At 48.2% G+C, this 24171-nt stretch overlaps 1 pseudogene across 1 annotated transcript in view; it reads right to left on the reverse strand.

The window, feature by feature from the left end:
- Positions 1-7856, reverse strand: part of LOC309548029 — a 15605-nt pseudogene extending 7749 nt beyond the window's left edge. The window contains exons 1-2 of the transcript in view: positions 6262-7856; positions 3522-3610 (exon numbers count right to left, since the gene is read on the reverse strand). The product of the transcript in view is annotated as an uncharacterized misc_RNA (transcript). The remainder of the gene's footprint in view (positions 1-3521; positions 3611-6261) is intronic.
- Between the last annotated feature and the right edge of the window lie 16315 nt (positions 7857-24171).

The raw sequence follows: 24171 nt of genomic DNA on the forward strand, positions 1-24171 counted from the left end.
TTCCCCTTTCTCTCTCTCTCTCTCTCTCTCTCTCTCTCTCTTTTCCCCTTTCTCTCTCTCTCTCTCTTTTTTCCCCTTTCTCTCTCTCTCTCTCTCTCTCTTTTCCCCCCTCTCTCTCTCTCTCTCTCTTTTCCCCTCTCTCTCTCTCTCTCTCTCTCTCTCTTTTTTCCCCCTTTCTCTCTCTCTCTCTCTCTCTCTCTCTTTTTTTCCCCTTTCTCTCTCTCTCTCTCTCTCTCTCTCTTTTTTTCCCCTTTCTCTCTCTCTCTCTCTCTCTTTTTTCCCCTTTCTCTCTCTCCATACAGAGGAAGGGAGGAGGTTGCTGTGTCCACCACCACTCACTGATGTACTATCTCCCTGCTTTTAATTTAATCAGTTATGGACCGGAAGATTTCCCCCCTTTCATGACCAGGCTATTTTTTGCAATTCGTCACTGTGTTATTTTAACTGACAATTGCGCAGTTGTGCGACGCTGTACCCAAATAAAATTGATGTTCTTTTTTTTCCCCACAAATAGAGCTTTCTTTTGGTGGTATTTGATCACCTGTGAGATTTTTCTTTTTGCGCTATAAACAAAATAAATAAAAAGAGCGACAATTCTGAAAAAAAAAAAAACAAACAATATTTTTTATTTTCTGCTATACAACATTCCCTATCAAATCTTTTCATCATTTTAGGCCAATTTGTATTCTGCTACATATTTTTTGTATTTTTGGGGCCAATAGAATTCCACAGGGAGGGAGTGGATTTGGCAGGGTGGGAGAGCTTTGTTTCCACATTGTCGGGATACAGGCCTTAGCAGCATTAAGGAGACAATCTAAACAATACATATTTAATTTTATTACCATCATGAGAGTCATACTTTACTGCAGTGGCCATTAGGGAGGTTACCAACCTGACTGCTCTGTCTTACATAGCAATGTAAATCTCAGAGCTGACTAAACAAAATTATACATCCTTTAACAAGGCGTATGTGCATTTCAACTATACATTTTTCAAAAAAAAAAAAAAAAGAAAAGATGGCCATAGAGATTTGGCCCCAAAAGAGGATTGACCTATTTCTTAAATTGACTAACTGCACCTAACTTCAGCAAATGTAAAATTAGTTCCTATTTTACTACCTTTGTGTGATGAATTCTGGGTCTCATATCAAGCCTAAATATTCTAAATAACTACTCAACCTGCCTGATGTTCCTGCAAGACATACATTTAAGCCAGGTTGTCACCACAAGATAGCCTGTCAAAATATATGCTATGGCTTCAAGTAATTGACTTGCTCCAGCTTTCTATTTATAGTGCAATGTGCTAGTTTGGCCACTTTGTGGCACTGTTTCATTAAGGCTATGTTATTCTTCTTGGTTTAGCTCAGTAATCATTGTAGTGTCCTCCTCTTGTGACAGCTGTTTTATGCATTATATTAATAAATCTAGGCAGTTATTGTTAGATTCTTTCTATTGAATATAGACTACACTCTGGGTCCAAGGCCAGAAACCTGCCTTTTATTCAGCAATGTCTGCCGCAGATCTGAGAGGTTTTTTTTCCTGATCCTTAGAGCCCATCTACTGCAAGTGAAAAAAAAAAAAAAGAAATTGTATTTGCTATTCTATACAGGGATGCAAATCCATATGTATTAGGGGAGGGCTAATCAGTTGATAGTGAATTTAAATTTAAGGGTCAGTCCACCCACAAGTGATAATTTAGTAGAGCCCGGAGGGCTGAGGCAGCCCTGTACTTTTTATTTGTCTGGGATATACAGCAGTGAAATTTCCCTGCCATGGGCGTCGCAAGCACTGATGTTTGATGAATGCCCTGACTCCCAATGCCACAAACTCCCACATTTTTTCTTTAATTTTTGTGCTGTTGACAGCTGCCATCTTCTGTCCCCACCTGGGGACACCAGCCACAGAGAGAGCAATGTGCCACCACCGCAAATCAGCCCCATGAACAGTGACAGGTGCATCTCCCTTACAGGCAGCAGGAGCAGGTAAACCAATGGAGAAGCAAACACTGAGGGCTCATGGTGCACGAGCAGGTGGAGACCTGTAACAACACATGTGAGAACTGGTATAGATGGTGTTAGTGTGTATGTTTGGGTTTTACTATGTGTATTAGTGTGTGTTATTATGTGTCTAAGCATAAGCTAGCAATGGCCTCCTGTAACATAAAGCCAGGGTAAGTGCTGTTTTATTCCTCCTTGGCTCTGTCCTACAGGTCTGATAGGAGACAGGCAGGCTACCAAAACACACAAACTAACCACTTCTATTGTGACACTAGACTACTCTGGTGAAAGTGTGTAAAAAAAAATTACCAGTTAGTGTCGCTAATCACTGCCACCCACCCAATCACTGTTGCACCAATTGCAGAGCCCTTTATGACTGCCACACAAATTACAGTGTCCCTGATCCCCGCCACAGTAGTCATTGTCCCTGGTCACAGCCACAGCAGTCAGTTTCACCATAAGAACTTGTTCACATGCGCGATACATTCTAAAAAACCATCCAGGTTCGGATCACTCTTCAAAGAGATTTTGATAGGCAGTGAGGAGGCATTGTATCGCCTCCTCACCACCTGCTTTACCTGCTTAGACCACGTGCAAGCAACCCTATTGACTTGAGTAGGACATGATTGGAGGGAGTACAGCGGGGCATAATTCCTGCCACAGCTGCGAAGTAAAGCATTACAACCACGGCATGTGTACATCCCTGACCTCTGCAGCTAAAAAGGATAGCAGTTGAGGGGTGATAAAACAATGGATCAACAGTGAGGTTTTACCACCCCTAACCTCACTTAAACAAGCCCTAATATTGCAGCTAGTGAAAATTCTCCAATACCTGCAACACCAACCACAGTGTCGCCAGACAAGTGAAGCTAGAATTAGTGTTCCTGATTGCCACCACATTAAACCAGTGCCACAAACAACAGTTTTCCTGACAACCGCCACACCAGTCCCAGTGTCACCAGACCAGTGTATGCCAGCAAGAGTGTTCCTTATAATTGCCACACCAGTGCAGTGTTGCCTCTGTCTGCTGACTGTACTAACCCTGGCCCTTTTATTGACCACATTTCTGCCTGTTGCCTATACCAATCACTGTCATTGTCAAGAAGACATATGGTGCCCAGGCGCATATGTGTGCGCAAGCGCAGAATTACTGTGAGCCGTGCTCATGAGCTCGCCACTAAGGCAGGCGTCAGGTAGGCTATTTAAACAGCACTCATGCTCTGGTTTATTGCCTTATGGTCTACAATGTTACTTGCATACCTGCTATAATTTCCTGTATCAGATCTCCTGCTGTTGACCTGATCTACCTTGACCCCATCTGAACTCTGCCTGCATTGACCCCTGGCTTGCCTCTTGACTACGTCTGTGCCTGTTCCCTTTGCTACCTGTCTAACCGTTTCCGACTCTGGCCTGGACTTTGACTACGCTCCTGTCTTAGTTGTGCTTCTGACATGCCTGCCTATGACCGATTGCCTGACTCTGCTCAGGACCCTGAGCCTGTGCCCATCATCTGTGCTCAAGCTACCTTCAGTCTGCCAAGTGCCTGCTGTCCATCTGCCAGTAACCTGCCAGCCTGTCTCCTCTGCTGCTCGGCAATCACGGTCCAGCCTGCATCTGGAAATGCACGGTCAACTCTTCACAGCTGTCGTGAGAACTGTCTGTAGCGGAGTAGTTCAATCTACAGGGTCTCCGCTGGTAGACAGGAAAACAGGTAATAATCCAAATAGGTCTCTATGTATAACGAAACAGGTTCGTGGGGTGTGCTGTTTATCCTTGGGTTTAAAAGGATAAAAATGCCGTTTTAAATCCTTCTCCTGTTCCTGAGGAGTGTATTTATTTAACATGCAGGAAGGGGAGGTTGATTTCCTCTGTTGCGGCCGTATAGTGGAGTGTCAGGTATGTTAATTCAGAAGCATCATGTGGGGACTATGCAGAGTGTGTTTTCTGATTCATCTTCGGTTGCCTAGTGGGGGGATGTCTAAGCAGTCTTATTGTTTCGGTCTGCCACTATGTCAGCCAATTGGCATAGTCCCCACATGATGCTTCTGAATGAACATACCTGACACTCCACTATACGGCCGCAACAGAGGAAATCAACCTCCCCTTCCTGCATGTTAAATACACTCCTCAGGAACAGGAGAAGGATTTAAAACGGCATTTTTATCCTTTTAAACCCAAGGAAAAACAGCACACCCCACGAACCTGTTCCGTTATACATAGAGCCCTAAAAAAACTGGTACCCCAACTACATCACAACGGGGAAAAAGGTGAACGGCAGAAGCCACCAGAGATACGGGTCACTGTACCGACTCTGAAAAAATCCTTTTGCATCCCTGACATTGACAAATGATGTTAAATGGAGGAAAAGCCATCCCGGCAAGCCTGTCACCCAACACTCCCAATCACACTGCTTAGCCAAGCATAAAGTGATTAATTAACCCTCAACATCCCGTACGTCCACAGGAACACATCACAGGAAGAATAGAATAGTGGTATATACCACCTACTCCAATTTTTGATATATTGTAGCCCTGTGATGACATTTTATTATGCACCGGCCGGTACCCTGTTAATTGTTTTATGTTTAATGTTGTATGTCTTGTTTCTTGTTTATACTGGTTGTACTATATACATGACTAATATCTGAACGGTTATGTAATTACATAAGATTTGTTTACAAATAAATTGCTATTATTTACTTTTTACATTGCGTCCCTAAATTTGTTCCGACCATCTAACCATCCAATAGTTCTGACCCCTGAACAGAACACCTTTCTATATGCATGTTTTTGGTTAGGTCGAACATGTATTATTAAAATAAAGGGACCCACCGTAGCAATTTAAATTCAAAACGCTCCTTAAATCAACCTTATACTATAATAATCCAAATAGGCAGGTACAGCATGCAACAATCCAGGTAGCGTTATACCATCCTTCCCTCCCAGAGACTAGACGAAACATAGGCTGGGAGTCAACAACAACTTTTATTCACATGCTTTCAGTATTTATGGGATTCCCCATGCAAGGGGCTTCTCCACAGACATTCCAGGGGCTGTACAGCACATGGGGGACTGAATATGTGTACCTTGAAACAGACAGTCTTTCAATACACACCCCCTGCGGAGCGATGTCTCCAGTCCAGACCAATGTCTGTGTCATGAATCCACACAATTAGACACAGAAACAGGAGGGGGGGGGGAATGGGGAAGAAGGCTGTAGCATTACATTACAAACACTTGGTTCTTAAAGGTATACACATGCAATAAACATAATGCATACACAAAGGACAATATACAGTGGCTGTGTTTGCCACAATGCTCCCCCAGAACCAAGCCGGCATACACAGTCTGATCCTAACGGATCGGCTTGGGGATGTCCGGGGAGTACTCACAGATCATTTTTCCAGTTCAGTCTGTCGCGATAACCCGTCAGCATTGCCATTCTGTTTTCCGGGGCGGTAGTGAATAGTAAAGTCATACGGTTGTAACTCCAGCGCAACAATCGGGCATTGTCCCCTGCCACTCAGTTTAGCCATACCAATGGGTTGTGATCCGTGAGTAGGGTGAGCTGTTGTCCATACAAGTAGGGCTGAAGCTTCATTCCCTGGGGAGAAACTCTCCGCTCAAGTAGGTTACGGGTTGTTCTCTGCCATCTTCTCCAACCGGGCTCAATACTGTTCTTAATCCAAACAAAGCGTCTGTACCTCAGAAGGCCAGTAGGTCTCCGTGATGTTGGCCTGGGATCTGGACTGGCAGGAACGCTGAGGGCAACTGGCCTAGATCGTTCCCCAGTATGATGTCGGTGGGGAGCTCCCGTATCAACCCCACATCAATCAGACCTGACCAGGCACCCCAATTCAAGTGGACCCTCGCAGTGGGTAGTCGGTGTACTGCTCCCCCTGCCATCCGTACCACTGCTGAGCCTCCGGTTCGGGCGGCATCTGGGACCAGGTGTCGCTTGACCAAGGTGAGAGTGGCTCCCGTGTCTTGGAGACCTTGAGCGGGCATTCCATTTAACTGGACCGATTGTAGATGATGCTGTTGGTTCTCCGTAGCGGCTTGCACCGGGTTAGCTTCATGAAGGGTACCCCATTGCTCCTCGGTGTGTTTGAACCTGGGTACGACTGGGGGAACCTCTGTGGGATAGTAGGGGACCGTTGTCCGTGCTGAAGGGGGTGACCCTGGTCGGATCCCTGCAGCTTGGTTCCTGCTCTGGGTACAGTCTCGTCGATAGTGCCCAAACTGCTTGCACCTGTGGCACTGTACCCCACTGCGGGACGGGTGTCTGGTGTTTGGAGGAGTTTCGCCCCCTCTGTGGTAGTAGTGGTCCTGTGGTGCGATCCTGCTGCCGGGTCCCAACCGGATAAGCTTCATGGATGGTAGACTGGGGAACAAAAGCTGAAGTCAGCTCCCCCAGGTCGTTGCCCAAAATAACGTCTGCGGGTAAATCCTGCATCATGCCCACCTCCACATTCCCATTCCCCGCTCCCCAATTCAGGTGTACCTTGGCAGTGGGGATCTGGTAGATCGCTCCCCCGGCTACACGTACTGCCACACACTCCCCTGTGAGGTTGCCCTTGGGTACTAGGTGGTTGCGGACCAGCGTTATAGTAGCTCTAGAGTCTCGCAACCCCTGTACCTTTCTCCCCTCCATCTGTACCTCTTGTCGGTGCCCTTGGCGGTTGTCAGAAGCCGCTTGGATAGGGTTGACTTCATGTAGCGTACCCAGAGGTTCCTCGGTGGAAGCTGGGACCTCGGGTACTCTGTAGGGTTCCGCTTGGGCACAATGAACCGCTGCTCGGTTGTTGGGTGCCGGGGTATTCCAGCTAGGCCGTGGTCAGTTGCGGGGGCAGTCCCGCTGCATATGTCCCTGCTGGTTGCAGGTGTGGCATCGTATCAGGGGGCGAGCCTGATACCTGGGGGTGTAGGTGTTATCGCTTACCCCCGGGCATGCTGGGACGGCTGCGGTTACGGCTGGTACTGGTGCTGTAGGTCCATAGGCTGCTCTTGGTTGAGTGCGCTGTTCCCTCCTGGTATCTTGGAACTCACCCGCTAACTTGGCTGCGTCTTGTAGAGTGTGGGGTGTCCGATCTTGCACCCAATTCTGCAGATGAGCGGGTATCCCGTTAAAGAACTGCTCCATTACCATTAGGTGGAACAGGTCTTCTAGGGTGTTGACTTGGGTGGCTTCCAACCATCCTTTTGCCACTCGTTGTAGACGGTGCGCCCATTCTGTGTGAGTGTCTCTGGTGAGCTTTTTAATATCTCGGAACTTTAGGCGGTAGGCCTCTGCGGTAATCGCATACCTAGCTAGAATGGCCTGCTTCACCTTGGCATAGTCTGTACTGTCCTCCTCGGGTACGGCACGGTATGCCTCTGCTGCGCGACCAGATAGTCTCCCTGCCAGTAGGGGTACTCAATCCTCCGCACTGATATTGTGCAGGTGGCATAACCTTTCAAAATCTTGTAGGTAATCATCTACCTCGCCGTCGGTTTCGGTATAGCTTTTAAACGCCTGGTACGGAATCTTGGGCTTCCCCTGGGTAATGTGGACAGGCGTTGGAGCTCTCTCCCCGGCTCGCTGACTTGCTTGGTGTATGACCACCAGGTATTCCTGTACGTCCACCATCAGCCGGTCCAGTATTTCTCTTGAGTGGGGCTCTGGGTAGTAGGCCAGTCTGCTCTGTAGCTCCTTGTCAAATTCGCTGCGTTCTGCCTCCTGTGGGCCCGCTGCAGGGTTTGCTCTGTCTCCCTCCATGAGCTCTGCTACAAGGGTCGCTTTTGTTTTGTGGCTGGCGTTTCCCCCTCTAGCTTGCAATAATTCCTTCAATGTAGTTCAATGCTGCATAGTTCACCTCCATTCACCAAGCGTTCGTATCCTTTGACATATTTCCCGAATGCTGGTTTTATCCGAGTGGCTCGTTCCATTGTGCTGCTGCCTCTCCTCTTTGTTTGGTAGTTACTGCCGATCGTGGATCTGCTGTGCGGTTTGCAATCCCGTCGCTTGCCACCAATTGTAGCGGAGTAGTTCAATCTACAGGGTCTCCGCTGGTAGACAGGAAAACGGGTAATAATCCAAATAGGCAGGTACAGCATGCAACAATCCAGGTAGCGTTATACCATCCTTCCCTCCCAGAGACTAGACGAAACATAGGCTGGGAGTCAACAACAGCTTTTCTCTATCGCTCATTGACAGACGTAGTCCTCGGTGATACAGCACCTTCGGGTTATGTTGCCTCCACAGGAGCAGGACTAGACAGGAAATTAAAAAGCTCTGGCCACACCCTAGGGGCAGTCCCAGAGGGTATATCCTCTCTCTCTCTGCCTCAGCAAATCAGTTATTTTCTGTCTAGTTAGGAGTAAGGACCTAGATACCTTGCTGGGATCTTCGGTCCTGGCAAGATTTTTTTCTTAAAAGATTTTTTAGACAGCTTTTTTTCTCCAGTGTTCCTGTGAGATCTTCAAGCAAGAAAGCTGAACTGGGCGACGGGCTGGATGTTGAGATCCGGTGGTCACCCCAGTTCAGCCTACGAGCGCGTGCAGGCCATAGCTCCGCGCTGGGTCGGCCGCGACAAAGTCCCATTAAGGGACTGACCCCGCGAGTTAAACGTCTCGCTGAAACGCCAAAGACCATGAGTCACGGCGTCCATATCGGTCGACAGCCCTCCCGCCCCGGTGGAGAGGGGTACTGTCAGGAGTTGGTGCCCGCCTGGTTCCGGTATGGTGAGTAGTATGTTCCCCCTTTTCCCCTGACGGGTCTTGTGGTGAACGCGGGCCCCTCTCTGTATGGTAAGATAGAGTCCCCCTCTATCCTATAACATGACACAGATCCCCCTACTTTGAGTGTGATTTTATGTGCAAAAAGCCAGGAGGCTTGGTTTGGGAGCTAACAATCTAATTGTATACATGTTTAAAAGATTGTAATCAGTGGCATTCTGGGAATCTTACTGTGATAAGAATAAGGTACCTACCAGTCAGAAGCCACGGACATGTAGACTGCCTTCCTAAATCAGATCTCCAGCTATAAGCAGGCCTCCCGAACGGCCATGCGGTCCGCCAGGGCCGGTACCGCCAACCACGCCAAATCCCCATGCAGAGAGAGTGTTGTGTGCCCTGCAGCACACCGCTATTCAGTACAGGCCGCCGCCATTTTTTTTTTGCTGGATCGCACGAGCCGCCATTTTGGCGTAGCCTCGTGTCTCCAGCATGGGGGCGGCCATGTTTGAGGTGATCCAAACACCTCGTGGAGCTAGGGGAGGCGCCGGAGGCGTGCAGAGGGGCGGAGCCGCCTCCTTTCTTCCTGGGCAGCCAGCCAAAAGACTTCCTGTTTGTCAAGACAGCGCTGTAACCTGTTGCAGTTAAACTCTGAGCATCAAGTGGTGAGCCTGGGGGTCTATCTCTCTCTCTCTCGATCGATAGGGATCCCTAGCAGGTAACACTAAGGGGCTTTTGTGGCGCTGGGGGTCTGAAAAAAAAAAAAAAAAAAAAGTTTTTTTATTTTTGAATTATATTATCCAGGAAGTGACTGGAATTATCATGGACCCTGCCACACATATTCCCCCACCTGTTTCCCTCGAGGGGGCCACGGGACCCGCCGGTGCACAGAGTGTAGAGGCATTTACAGCAATTTTGGAGTCTATGGTGGCTCGGGTGGAGGCGGCCTGTCAGGGACGGGGGTCAAGGAAGCGACCCCCGCCTACCCCTATACTATCTGACACCTCTGACTCAGATTCAGAGATGGTCACTGCAGTTGCAGGTCCCTCTGCAAGGGCTGTTACCTCAGGTAAAGCTCCCTCAGACAGTGAGGAGGACGTTTCTTCTCCCGCTATAATTCAGGAAGAAGCATTGGTGGACGCACTAGTTGTGGCAGTGCAGGAAACCTTAAAACTTGAGGTTTTACCGGCAGAGGCAACTGAAACAGAGATTCCTTTTGGTACTAACAAGCCCATCAAAACGGTGAAGGTTTTTCCTGTACCCAAGTGTTTTGGTAATAAGATTAAAGGATAATGGGAGCATTCTAAACGTACCTTTACTATTTCCAAGCGTATTGCTAGACGCTATCCGTTTGAGGAATCCATCATTAAGAAATGGACGGTACCACCAGTGGTGGATCCACCTATTTCCAGGCTGAATAAAGCCACGGTTATCCCAGTGGAGGACACTTCGTCCTTTAAGGATCCGGTGGATCGAAAGATGGAAGCAGAGTCCCGCACCATCTTCTCTCTGATAGGGTCAGCATTTAGACCAGTAATTGTTATTGGTCTAGTTTCCCAGACTCTTACGGAATGGGCGAGAATGGTACGCCAAGACCTTAGGGGAAAAGATATTCCCCAGGAGACATCTGATTTGATGGAACAGATTATACAAGGGCTACAGTTTATCTGTGACGCAGCCTTGGACACTACTCCCCTATTAGGGCATGCATCTATGTCAGCGGTCATCCTCAGACGTGTGCTGTGGTTAAAATGCTGGTCAGCTGACCTAGGTTCCAAAAAGACCTTGACAAATCTCCCCTTTCAGGGGAATCGTCTATTTGGGGCCAACCTAGATGAAATCATTAAGGATGCCACTGGGGGCAAGAGCACTTTTTTGCCACAGGCTGCTAAAGCTAAGGGACCTCGAAACAAGCGAGGACCTTTCTTTACCGCCCATAAAGGGCGCCCGGCTGGAACAAGCGGGAAAGGCAAGACTCCTCCAGGAGGGTTCAAGAAGGGTTCAAGAAGGGCTGGTCGGACAAACAGAGGACCAACCCAGCCAAACCCGAAGCAAAGGAGTACACAGCCTGAAGGTGCGCCCCCACCCGGTTTCAGGGTGGGGGGACGTTTTCACCGGTATTCAGGACATTAGATCGAGCATCAACCACTACTACCGGTGCGATTCTTCCCTTCCAACATTTAAGTACTACAGGAAGCGGTAGTTACCGTTCCCTGAATAGATCTTTTCCTTTACCTTTTCCTAAGATTAGTCCCTATGCCTCACAGGAATCGGATCTGGTTGACCAGACAGGCCAAGAAGCCTCTAGTCGGGTGACTTCGGTCCCTGAGGTTCAACCAGAAAAGATCACCCTTCCTGATAACAATCAGGTATCTGATAAATGTGTGGGAACAGAAAACGACCAGACTTTCTCGGATGGTCGGGGCCAGATACCTCTAGGGACGCCTGGTTCAGATCCAATCAGCGCCAGTGGTCCTAGAAATTCTAGGCTGGCCTCGTCAAGCCGGCCTGGCCGACTTGGACATGCTAGTCGCAGACATTCCGTGGGAACTTCGTCTCAGGGAGTGTCTGTGGTCTCAAGGACCAATTTACCATCGTGCTTTACAGTCGCTGGTTTTAATGGCCTGGCCATTGAGACCCAAGTACTGAAGGACAGAGGTTTGTCTACTTCAGTCATTCCTACCCTTATTAAAGCAAGGAAAGCGACTTCCAGCAAGGTCTATTATCACACATGGAAGACTTATATTGCATGGTGCGAATCTTTAGGATTTCCTCCACGTACCTATTCGGTGACTCGAATATTGGCTTTTTTGCAACAAGGGGTTGAGCAGAAGCTAGCCTTGAGCACCATCAAGGGTCAAGTTTCAGCATTAGCAATCTTCTTTCAGAAACCTTTAGCTACCAAGTCCTTGGTGCGGAATTTCATCCAGGGGGTGCGGCACCTGGCTCCACCAGTCCGCGCGCCCTTACCGCCCTGGGATCTTAATTTGGTTTTGTCGGTTCTACAGAAACCTCCCTTTGAAAACATCAGGGAGATTCCCTTGCTTACTTTATCCCAGAAGGTGGCCTTCTTGGTGGCTATCACTTCTGCTCGCAGGGTGTCAGAACTGGCTGCATTATCATGCCAGTCCCCATACCTAGTGATTCATAGGGATAAGGTAGTACTTCATCCTAAGCCATCTTTTCTTCCTAAGGTGGTTTCAGATTTTCATCTGAATGAAGATATTGTACTACCTTCCTTGTGTCCTCAGCCCAAGCATCATCGGGAACATGCGTTGCATTCCTTAGATGTGGTTCGGGCAATCAGGGTATACCTGAAAGCTACGGAATCATTCCGTAAGACGGATTCACTTTTTGTGATCACGGATGGCCCCAGAAAGGGTTTGCCTGCATCTGCCGCGACCATTGCCAAATGGATTAGACAGACGGTGGTACAGGCTTATTCTATTAAGGGTCAGAGTCCTCCGTTCCCTGTTAGGGCGCACTCCACTCGAGCGCTCAGTACTTCCTGGGCCTTTCGCCATCAGGCGTCAGTGGTCCAGGTATGTAAGGCAGCCACCTGGTCGTCGGTACATACCTTTACAAAATTCTATAAAATTGATGTGACGGCATCAGCGGATGCCTCATTTGGCCGCAAGGTTTTGCAGGCCGCAATTTGAGGAGACCGGTGGTCTACCTCGAGGGTTTTTTTCTGTTTGAAAAAAAAAAAAAAAATTTCTCTTTTTTGTTGAGTCTCATCATTAAGGATGAGCATTGTAAACTTCTAGTTGGCACCGGTTGGGCCTTCTAGATTGGGATTTGATTTTCATTTTCCCACCCCTCATTTGTGATACTGCTCTGGGACGTCCCGAAGGTGCTGTATCACCGAGGACTACGTCTGTCAATGAGCGATAGAGAAAAATGGATTTTTGTAAAATCTTACCGTAAAATCCTTTTCTCTTAGCTCATTGACAGACGTAGTCCCCGCCCCTCTGTTTTTTGAGTTGGGTTGGGTTAAAATCTCTAAAGACTGCTTTTTGACATAACTGATTTGCTGAGGCAGAGAGAGAGAGGATATACCCTCTGGGACTGCCCCTAGGGTGTGGCCAGAGCTTTTTAATTTCCTGTCTAGTCCTGCTCCTGTGGAGGCAACATAACCCGAAGGTGCTGTATCACCGAGGACTACGTCTGTCAATGAGCTAAGAGAAAAGGATTTTACGGTAAGATTTTACAAAAATCCATTTTTATTCACAGGCTTTCAGTATTTATGGGATTCCCCATGCAAGGGGCTTCTCCACAGACATTCCAGGGGCTGCACAGCACATGGGAGACTGAATATGTGTACCTTGAAACAGACAGTCTTTCAATACACACCCCCTGCGGAGAGATGTCTCCAGTCCAGACCAATGTCTGTGTCATGAATCCACACTATTAGACACAGAAACAGGAGGGGGGGGGGGGAATGGGGAAGAAGGCTGTAGCATTACATTACAAACACTTGGTTCTTAAAGGTATACACATGCAATAAACATAATGCATACACAAAGGACAATATACAGTGGCTGTGTTTGCCACACTGTCAGATGCTCGTGCCACTCCGTGCTCTCGTGCCTCCTCTTAGCTTACCAGGGGCTCTAGGCTGGAGGGTGGGGCTCTAGGGCTCTGAGCTGGAGGTGTAAGAGATGCTTACCTCTTCATGTCACACAACAACACCGCACCTTCTCTCTAGAGGCAACAAAGATGGGGTTCGTCATTTCATTACTATAAGGCGAATCACTGGTCTGGGCCCATCATTTGCTGGAGGGTGCCAAAGAGCATGCCAAGCTTTGAACTCTGAACCTCTTCTTTGATACCATGGCACAGATATAGGATGATCCTCAGCGATCCGCTTCAGCAGAGGTGGCTCCCCATTCACTCCAGCAGGAGGGCTATGTGACAGAATTCAGGTTCCGGAGTGCAGAAACCAGCTGGAACGACGCCGCCTTGTGTTACCAGCTCAGTTTGGGCCTTGCTGAACCCCTTAAGGATTAACTGGCTCACGTAGGGGTGCCAAGCCGTTTGGAAGGACTTCTTAATCTGTCAATTCAACTTAACCACTGTCTCAGAGAACGGAGGTTGGAAAGGTCCACTGGCCAAGCCTGTCCTGTATAGATGCTCCACCACCAATGAATCTTGGCCCAACCAGTCCTGCCTTGCCTACGGTTGAGGAACCTGAGCCCATGCAATTGGGTTTACCTTGCACCTCATTAACACCTGAAGAGTGCCAGTGCTGCCAGCAGAATAAATTGTGTCTCGACTGTGGAGTAGCGGGCCATTACTTGCAAACCTGTCCTGTGAAAATGCGTAAGTGCCTGAGTCTGACCATCGCATCCACTTGTTATTTTGCCACACTATTTCTACTAGTTCCACTCTTTCCATCTCGTTTCAGCTTCCAGAATGAGTAATTTCACTATCTGCTATAACTGACTCAGGAGCCTGCAGTTGCTTTATTGACTTGACCTTTGCCACCTAACACCAGATACAGGGTAAGGCTTAGGGACTTTGTGTGTATCTAGCCGATTGGTCCTGTATAAAATCCAGAACCATTAGTCAAGAGACCATTCCCATATCAGTCTTGACATCTTCGTCTGGCCACAAAGAACTGTTGCACCTGGATATAATTTCCTTACCGCTGTTTCCTATTATTCTGGGCATACCTTGGCAGTAGGCACACAATCCCCATATTGGGTGTCTGGTAAAGTGGACTACTGCCATAAACATTGCCTTCCTGAGCCAATGAATAAATTCAATTCTCACTCTTACTGTGCATGGACGCTGATGCTGAACTACGTAAAGCTGTTTTGGCAGTTTATCATGACTTTCTGGGCATATTTAACAAATGTGAAGTTGACACACTCCCTCCACATAGACCCTATGATTGTGGACTTCAGTTGCTGCCCAGGGTTGAAATACTGTTTGGGTGAATTTTTCCTTTGTCGGAATGTAAACTGGAGGCACTGAAGGACTATATAGATGACATACTAAGTAAAGGATTCATCTGTCCTACTTCACCAGCAGGGGCAGGTAATCATTTTTTAAAAAGAAAGACTACTCTGGCCCTGCGTGGATAACCGATAACTGATTAAAATCACAGCTAAAAAGCAGTAACCGCTTCCGTTAATTCCTGGGTTATTCCAGAGACTCAGCTGTGCCACAGTTTTTACCAAGCTGTACTTACGGAAAGCTTACAATCTTTTTCGAATCCGGGCAGAGGATAAGTGGAAGGTGACCTTTTGTACTCGATTCAGGCACTTCGACTACCTGGTAATGCCCTTTGGGTTATGCAACGCATTGGCAACTTTGCAACGTTTTGTTAATGATATTTTCAAGGACTTTTTAAACATTTTTGTTATCTTTTATCTCAATTACAGCTGAAGCTTTTTTGTCCTTCTGGAACTTCATCGGGGACATATTAAGAAGGTTAATATTAAGAAGGTTCAGGTTACATGAACTGTATGCTTAACCTGAAAAATGTTAATTTAAATGGCAAAGTATTAAAATTCTTGGACTAATCATTTCTACTTAAGGCATCAGTATGGACCCACAAAAAGTTTCTGCCATCCTGGAGTGGCCCACACCAACTGACAAGCAGGGGGTTTGGCGCTTTGTGGGGTTTTCAAACTTCTATCGTACATTCATAAAGGGATTTTCTGCCATTATTGCTCCAATTACTCAGCTGAATAAGCAAGGCTGCCTTTGAAACATTGAAAGTACTCTATATGTCAGCACCCCTTCTGAGCCCTCCGGATCCTACATCTTGGAAGTAGATGCATCATTCTTAATACTCAGGGGTGGGTTCTGTCACAGCGCCAGAGCCTAAAGACTCTATTACACTGAGTGGCATTTTTCTCTTGCAAGCTCTCCTCTGCTGAGAAGAGCTAGATATGGGGGATCATGAACTGCTCTCAATTAAATCTGCTCTGGAGGAATGAAGATACCTCCTAGAAGGTATCTAGAAGGTATCTGAAGCACATCCTATTCTGATTTATACTGATCATAGGAATCTTGAATATCTGAAGACAGCCAAGTGTCTGAAACCACGTCAGGCCAGGTGGACACTTTTTTTTTTAATGTAAAAAACTAAAAAATGGTGCCTCCCTGTGATGTGTGGAACATAATTGTTAAATAAAATTTAAAGATGCGGCTGCCATTAATTTTGGATAACCAAAAAAACCAAATTAAAGTGACAATACGAGGCGCCAAATCCAAAAGTGCTAAGCGCTAAATAAAAAATTGGTGGTAATAAATAAATATTATATGTAATAAATATTAAAAACCAATATTTCATATAGTGCAAAAAATTCAATCAAATTAAGAAACATATATAAAAAAACTACATATAAAAATACATCCAGTCCATAAATTCATAAGGTGCAGCAGTATTATTTCTGTGCAGAAAACTCCACCAGAAAAAGTGACATAAGATGCTGAGCAAATCTTCTTAAAAAAATGCTAGTGCTTAAAATGTTCTTTCACCCATTAATGCGGGGATGATTTACCAGAAATCCCAGGACCTCCAGGACCCAGCTTGCTCTAAATTTTGTATTAGGTTCCTTGGATGTATAGTATATAGATGGTCTCCCTGTGTTCACAATGGATTGCTATGCACTTATCCCCTCGATCAGGATATTGTTGCCGTTTCCCAAGAAAATAAAAGTATAGGACTGAGCAATAATGTTTTTAAAAGTTTTTTTTATACACAATAATGGATAGTACACTGACATTTTATTGTGCCAAACGTCATATATAAATAGCGGAGAGCAGAGTAGTGTGTGAATGCTGCTCGGTATCAGCGTGCGTTCCACAATGTGTTCCAACAGCGGGCGGAAATGATCATCGAGCCAACCTCTGGAATCATGAAGTTACAAACAAGGACTGTAAAGAATATGTAAGTTCTTGTATTACTTGTATTGCATGATAAAAGCAACAGGAGCAAGACCTGGGGTTTACTTAGGCCCCTTTCGATTCCCGATAAAGCATGGAAAAATGATGATGGATTTTCCAAAATGGCGGCCCCAGTCTTCATAAAAGAAATTGTGAGACTCCAGTACATTCCTGGTAACGTTGGGGGTTATTTACTGAAATTACATGGTGCAAAATCTGGTGCAGCTCTGTCTGCATAGAAACGCTGTCTCTGTCTGCATAGAAACCAATCAGCTTCCATGTTTTATTGTCAAAGCTTAATTGTACAAGCTGAACTTAGAAGCTAGGCCAAACTGTATTCTGCTACATTTCTGTTTCTTATTTAGTCTGTAGGAAAGTTATACAGTCCACAAACTATGGTATATATACAGTATCTCACAAAATTGAGTACACCCTTCACATTTTTGTAAATATTTTATTAAATCTTTTCATGTGACAACACTGAAGAAATGCACTTTGCTACAATGTAAAGTAGTGTGTGTACAGCTTGCTACAAGGTAAAGTAGTGAGTGTACACCTTGTATAACAGTGTAAATTTGCTGTCCCCTCAAAATAACTCAACACACAGCTATTAATATCTAAACCACTGGCAACAAAAGTGAGTACACCCCTATGTGAAAATTCCAAATTGGGCCCAAAGTGTCAATATTTTGTGTGGCCACCAATATATACCCTCTTGGGCATGGAGTTCATCAGAGCTCCACAGGTTGCCACTGGATTTCTCTTCCACTCCTCCATGATGACATCACGGAGCTGGTGGATGTTAGAGAACTTGCGCTCCTCCACCTTCCATTTGAGGATGTCCCACAGATGCTCAAAAGGGTATAGGTGTGGGGCCTGGTCTCGGCATGGCGGCGTGAGGACGCTCTGAAGGAGAGCTCCCGGCACTTCGCCCATAATTAACCTACATACCGACCCCGGAGGCCCCGTTCTGCTTCCCACGGGATGCCCCCGAAGCGGCAACAGTCCCAGCAGCCACAGCGGACGACCCAGGCGAGCTCTCACTCCATTGGGGACTTCTTCTCAGGCAGTCGCCGGTCTGGGCCTACTACGCCTGCTGCTCCTAAGATGGCGGCCGCCCCTCAGATGTCTGCAGTGAGTGCTCTCTCTCCCATCCCATCCCCGTGCCTGGACTCCACGGCGCCGCCGTCCCCGGCGTCCACGAGCTCTGCCTCGGGCCGGACCGAACCCGCTGCCGCAGCGGCCCTGGCGGACGTTGCGGACCTGCGAGCACACATCCTGTCTCTCCCCACAGCCGCGGACCTGGACAGACTGGCCGACAGAGTTGAGAGGGCCCTCCGTCAGGAGATCGACGTGGTGAAGGCAGACACTGTCCACCTGGGCCACAGGGTGGAGTCGGTGGAGACCAAGGTGGAGGGCATACTGCCAGTGGTACAGGCGCTCTCGGACCGCTGCGCGCTGCAAGACAGGCGCATTGACACTTTATTGGATCAGCTGGATGATATGGAGAACCGGAGCCGCAGGGGGAACATCCGTATCAGAGGCCTGCCTGAGGCTACCGCGGCGAGGGATATTGTCCCCACTCTTCAGGGAGTTTTCAAACAGATCCTGGGCCATGATGCTCCGGATCACATTGAAATCGACAGAGCACATAGGGCGCTGCGCCCCCCCTCTGATGATCCTGATAAACCCCGGGACATTATCTGTAAACTCCACAAGTACACAGTGAAAGACCGCATAATGTTCCAAATGCGTGGGGTTTCTGCCATTGACTTCGATGGGGCACAGCTGTCTCTGTATCCGGACATTTCCTGCCGCACCCTGATGCAACGCAGGGCCTTGAAACCTCTTTTGGAAACTATTAGAGATGCTGACCTGACCTATCGTTGGGGCTTCCCCTTCAGCCTCTAGGTTACCAAGAACGGTAAACAACATGTCCTGAGGAACAGGGACGATTTGCCGCACTTTTTATCTCAACTGGATCTTCCGCCCGTTGACATTCCGGATTGGCGCACCACTTCTGACCTGCCCTTACCGGCCCGCACGCCATCATGGCGCTCGGCGCGCCGGCGTGGCCGCAACCGCAATCGCTCCCGCAACCGGCCCTCCCGCTCGGACCCCTGATGACTGGCTAATACGGAGATCCCATCATCTTTTGGACGTTCCTGGAATCTTACAACCCGCCATGTTGGCGGGACCCCAAGGTGAACTCTGACCCCTTTTTGGAATACCGCTCCCAGCGAGCCCGCAGGCCTGGGGATTGTGCCGCCGGGCCTCTTGGGACTGAGAGGGGGGAAGTTCCCCTCTCCACCTGCAGCCTGCTACTTGTTACAGGGTTTTCCATTTTTTCTGCTGGCCGTTTTTCTATTTAGTTGGCTTAGCTCCTGTTGGGACTCATGGACTGGGTTTTGGTATACTTGAAAGACTCTGGCGGAGTGCCTTCGCTCCTCCTGCCCTACCAGTTTCCCCCCCTTCTATGCACATGTTTTTATTGTGCCTTGGCACTCAAGGGAGTGCATGTTTGACCCCGTTTTTGCGGGACCTTGGCCGTCTACGGGCGGGGCCCTGTCCTCCGCACCCGTTGTGGGTGGGGGGGCCGGGGCTTCCCCCGGTCGGCCGGGGAGCTCATCTGGCGGGACGGGTGCCCCCCCGAACCTCGGGGGCTCCCCCCTCCAGCGCCTGATGTATTTTGTTGTCTTGTTCATGTTCCTGTTCTTCCCCCACCCCCCCCATTTTCATTTCTGAGTCTGTGAGTCGTGTGTTATTGCTTTCTACCTTACAGGGCATGCTGTCGGACAGCCGATGGTGTGGCTGGGTCTCTCTCTCACTTCTGTCCTGGGTTCGTGGGTCCTTGGATCTGACACCTCATGAATGGCTCCTCTGAAGATCCTTACTTATAACGTTCGCGGCCTGAGCTCTCAATTTAAACGAGGTAAGTTGTGTCTTGAGTTGCGTAGGCTGGGTGCACAGGTAGTTTTCTTGCAGGAGACGCATTTCTCCCCCCAATCCATGCCCAGGTTGCCCACTCACTTATATAGTCCGTGGTTCCACAGTCACTCCCCGCGACCAAAGTCCGGGGGAGTCGCTATTGCACTCCACAGAGACTTTCCGTTTGTGCTGACTGACACCCTCTCTGACACGCAGGGTAGATACATCTTTTTGAAGGGGACGCTGTTTGGCTGCCCACTGACTTTGGCCTCCCTCTATGCCCCGAACTCGGGTCAGCTGGCCTTCCTCGAGTCTACCCTGGACGCTTTGGCCACGTTCCGAGAGAGCTGATCCTCGGGGGGGATTTCAACTTTTGTTTGGACCCTCGCACTGACACGTCCTCCCGGCGCTCAGCGCACTCGTTCACAGCACACCGCCGACTCCTCCGGTTGTTACAGTCGCACGGCCTGGTGGACTGTTGGCAGCTCCTCCATCCCTCGCTGCGGGACTATAGCTACTACTTGGCTACTCACGACTCCTATTCGCGCATTGACATGCTCTTAATTGACCAGTAACGCCTGGTGTCAGATCACTTCTTGGTAGAGGCCGAAATGCTGAGAGGGCTTCCCTTGCAGCTCGGTGCGAATCACCCCTGGAAGTGGGACAGGAGGTGACGCGTCCCAAGGAGCACTGGATGCTTGTGGAGTGCAGGTAAAGGTTCACAAGGATATCCTGGAACAACTTGCAGGGCCTCCAGGGAATCAAGCAATGTGCAGGTAAAAGCCAGGCCGAGGGTCATACACAGGTATCAGTCCAAACAGGTCGCCAAGACAAGGGGATTGAGCAGAAGCAAGTCCGTTGAGCAAGCTGGGATCGGTACACTGGAAGTCAGGCAGAGGACAAGAGAGCAAGGATGGTCACACAAGCCGAGGGTCAAACACTGGAGCAGGATCGAAGGGTCAGACAAAGCCGTGGGTCAAAGCCAGGAGAGAGAGCAGACAGGTCAGAAACAAGCCGGGTCAAACTGGAATCCAGGAAGTAGCAATGCACAGGAAACAGGAAGAGCTGAAGACAATCCAGCAATCAGATGGGCTGAGCAGAGTCCTTTTATAGGCCAGTGAATTAGTCTATGGCCTGAGTCCATTGCAGCCATGGGAAGTACTGGCAAATTTGCCAGTTGCAGCACAACCATTTCACTGACAATGAGTCTATGGCCTGAGTCCATTGCGGCCATTGGAAGTACTGGCGGAGTTGCCAGTTGCAGCATGGCCGTTTCTCTGACAGTGCCCCCCCCAAGGGGCAGCCTCCGGATGCCCAACCGGGCCAATCTTTCCGGGAATCTCCTGTGGAATTCCTGTACCAGCCTGGGGGCATGCAGGTTACTAGCGGGTTCCCAGGAATTGTCTTCAGTGGGGTAACCTTTCCATTTAATAAGATACTGTATGAGCTCACCCCTTCTTCGACAATCCAGAATGGTTTCCACTTCATATTCAGGTTCACCCTCCACTGAAACTGGAGGTGGAGGCAATTCTTCCCTCCCTGGGAAAGGGCTAGAAATTGCAGGCTTTAGCAGGGAAACATGGAATACAGGATGGATCTTGTATGAATTAGGTAAAGCCAGTTCAAAAGCCACAGGGTTTATCATCCTTTTGATTCTAAAAGGCCCAATAAACCTTGGTCCCAACTTTTTAGAAGGGCAAGATAGTCGTAGGTTGTTTGAGGAGAGCCACACCTTATCCCCGACCTTATACATAGGATTTTCGTTTTTCTTGCGGTCATAAAATTTCTTGTACTCCTGTTGGGCTTTGGATATGGAGTCCTGTAGCACCCGGTAGTTATCCCTGATAGCCATTATCCGGTCTTGCACTGCAGGAACTGATGTTTCTGAGAAAGCACTGAGCAAAAAAGAAGGATGGAACCCGTAATTCACCCAGAACGGAGTCTGGTTGGTTGCAGAATGCAGGGCGTTATTATACGCGAATTCCGCGCACGGAAGTAAAGAGACCCAGTTATCTTGGGAGCAAGTGCAAAAGCAACGTAGGTATTGTTCAAGGGTCTGGTTGGTCCTTTCCGTTTGACCATTACTCTGCGGGTGGTAGGCTGATGATAGGCATATCTTAATGGACAAGGATTTGCAAAGCTCTTTCCAGAATTTGGAAGTGAATTGGACGCCTCTGTCCGATACTATACTGTCCGGGAGACCGTGTAGCCTGACCACTTCTTTAATAAACATGTTAGCTGTTTCCACGCAGAAGGTGTGCCAATCATAGGCAAAAAGTGCGCCATCTTCGAGAGACCGTCCACCACCACCAGGACAGTAGTGAAACCTTCTGAAGGTGGTAATTCCACTATAAAATCCATGGAAAGTTGCTTCCAGGGCTGTTCCGGAATGGGCAATGGCCTTAACAGGCCCCAGGACTTGGTCTTAGCCCCCTTGTTACGCTGACACGTAAGACATGAACCCACATAGGATTTACAGTCCCGAACTAAATTGGGCCACCAAAAGTGGCGCTGAATGAGTTCACATGTCTTCCTGACCCCGAAGTGTCCGGCAAGCTTGTGATCATGCAAAGTCTTTAGGACCTGTAGTCTGATCTGTGAAGGAACAAAAATCCTTTCTTGGAACCACAAGAATCCCCCGCGTTTTTCCAAGGAAGAGGTCCCAGGCTCGAGACATTGAACTGAGGCTTGCTTAATTGCTGATTGCAGATCCGTTTGAATAAGCAAAAAATTTTGAGCCGAGAGGATGGTGTTAGGTTCGGCTGTGTTTGGGGTATCTGGAAACATTCTGGACAAGGCGTCTGCTTTTCCGTTCTTGGACCCTGGCCTGTAAGTAAGATGAAAGTTAAACCGGGAAAAGAACAAGGCCCATCGAGCTTGACGGGGTCTCAGGCATCTTGCTGTCCTGAGGTATTCCAGGTTTTTGTGGTCTGTGAATATTAAAATGGGATGAGTAGCCCCTTCAAGCAAGTATCTCCACTCTTCCAAGGCACATTTGATGGCCAAGAGTTCCCGATCCCCTACGTCATAGTTTCTCTCCGGAGGTGTCATCTTCCGGGAAAAGAAAGCCACAGGGTGCAGAAGAGTCTTCGGGCCTTGTCTTTGAGATAAGATTGCTCCAGTGGCTATTTCTGAAGCATCCACTTCAAGCACATAAGGTAGGGTTGGATCAGGATGCTGGAGAATAGGTGCTGAGGTGAACAACGTCTTCAGTTTGTCAAAGGCCGTTTGAGCTTCCTGTGACCAATGGAAACGGACCTGTTGGCGGGTCAATTGGGTAATGGGGGAGATAATCATAGAGAACCCCTTCACGAACCTCCGATAGAAGTTAGCAAACCCCACAAAGCGTTGAACTCCTTTCTTATCAAAGGGGGCTGGCCAATCGAGAATTGACTGCACTTTCTGTGGATCCATGGAAATGCCGTTTGTTGAGATAATGAGACCCAGGAATTGAATGGAGTCTTTCTCGAATTCGCATTTCTCTGGTTTCACATAAAGTCCGTGTTTCCTTAAAGTAAATAGTACCTTTTTAACATGGGTCCGGTGGAGTTCCAGAGTGGAGGAAAAAATGAGTATGTCATCTAGGTAGACAATCAGAAAGAGATCCAGGAATTCCCGAAAAATGTCATTAACTAGATGTTGGAAGGTAGCAGGGGCGTTACACAGCCCGAAAGGCATGACCAGGTATTCAAAATGGCCAAACCGCGTTCTGAACGCCGTCTTCCACTCATCTCCTTTCCTAATGCGAACAAGGTTGTAAGCTCCACGGAGATCCAATTTGGTAAAGATCCGAGCTGCCCGGAAACGTTGAAACAGTTCTGGGATAAGAGGTAGAGGATACCGGTTTTTAATAGTAATTTTATTAAGCTCCCGGTAATCTACACAAGGTCTTAGTGTGCCATCCTTTTTTTCGACAAAGAATATCCCGGCCCCTGCTGGTGAGGAGGAGGGGCGGATAAAACCCTTTTCCAAATTTTCGTTAATATAAATCCGGAGGGTTTCCAGCTCCTTCTCAGATAACGGGAATATCCTTCCGAAAGGAATCTCGGCTCCAGGCAGAAGTTCTACAGGGCAATCATAAGGCCTGTGAGGAGGCAGAGCTTCAGCCTTTTTTTTATCAAATACGTCCATGAATTCCTCATAACCTGCGGGGACATTTTCCGGGAGATCATGTACTGGTTGGACGGCCAGGCAAGCAGCAGAAGTATCAGATCCAGGTAGGAAACAATGGTTCAGGCAGTAATTAGACGTGAAGGAGATCCTTCTCTTAACCCAATCAATCTGTGGGTTGTGGGCCTGTAGCCAGGGAAGTCCTAAAATAATGGGAAACATTGGTGAGGAAAGGACGTCAAATCGGAGGAATTCCTGGTGAAGAGAATCTGTTGTGGTGAAGATGGGGCACGTCTCTTCAGTAACAGGCCCGGAACTGGGCAAAGAACCATCAGCCAGAAGAATATGGAGTCGCTGTTCCTTAGCTTGCATGGGAACACACAGTCTTTGAGCTAAAGAACGGTCCAGAAAGCAACTACATGCCCCGGAATCAACGATCGCCAGAAGCCGAATCTTCTTTTCTGCTACCTGTAGGGAGACAGGGAGAATAAGATGAGTAGGGGATGACCCAGCGACTTGACA

This window comes from Pelophylax lessonae (assembly GCF_965119305.1).
Source record: "Pelophylax lessonae genome assembly, chromosome: 2".
Classification (NCBI taxonomy): Eukaryota; Metazoa; Chordata; class Amphibia; order Anura; family Ranidae; genus Pelophylax; species Pelophylax lessonae.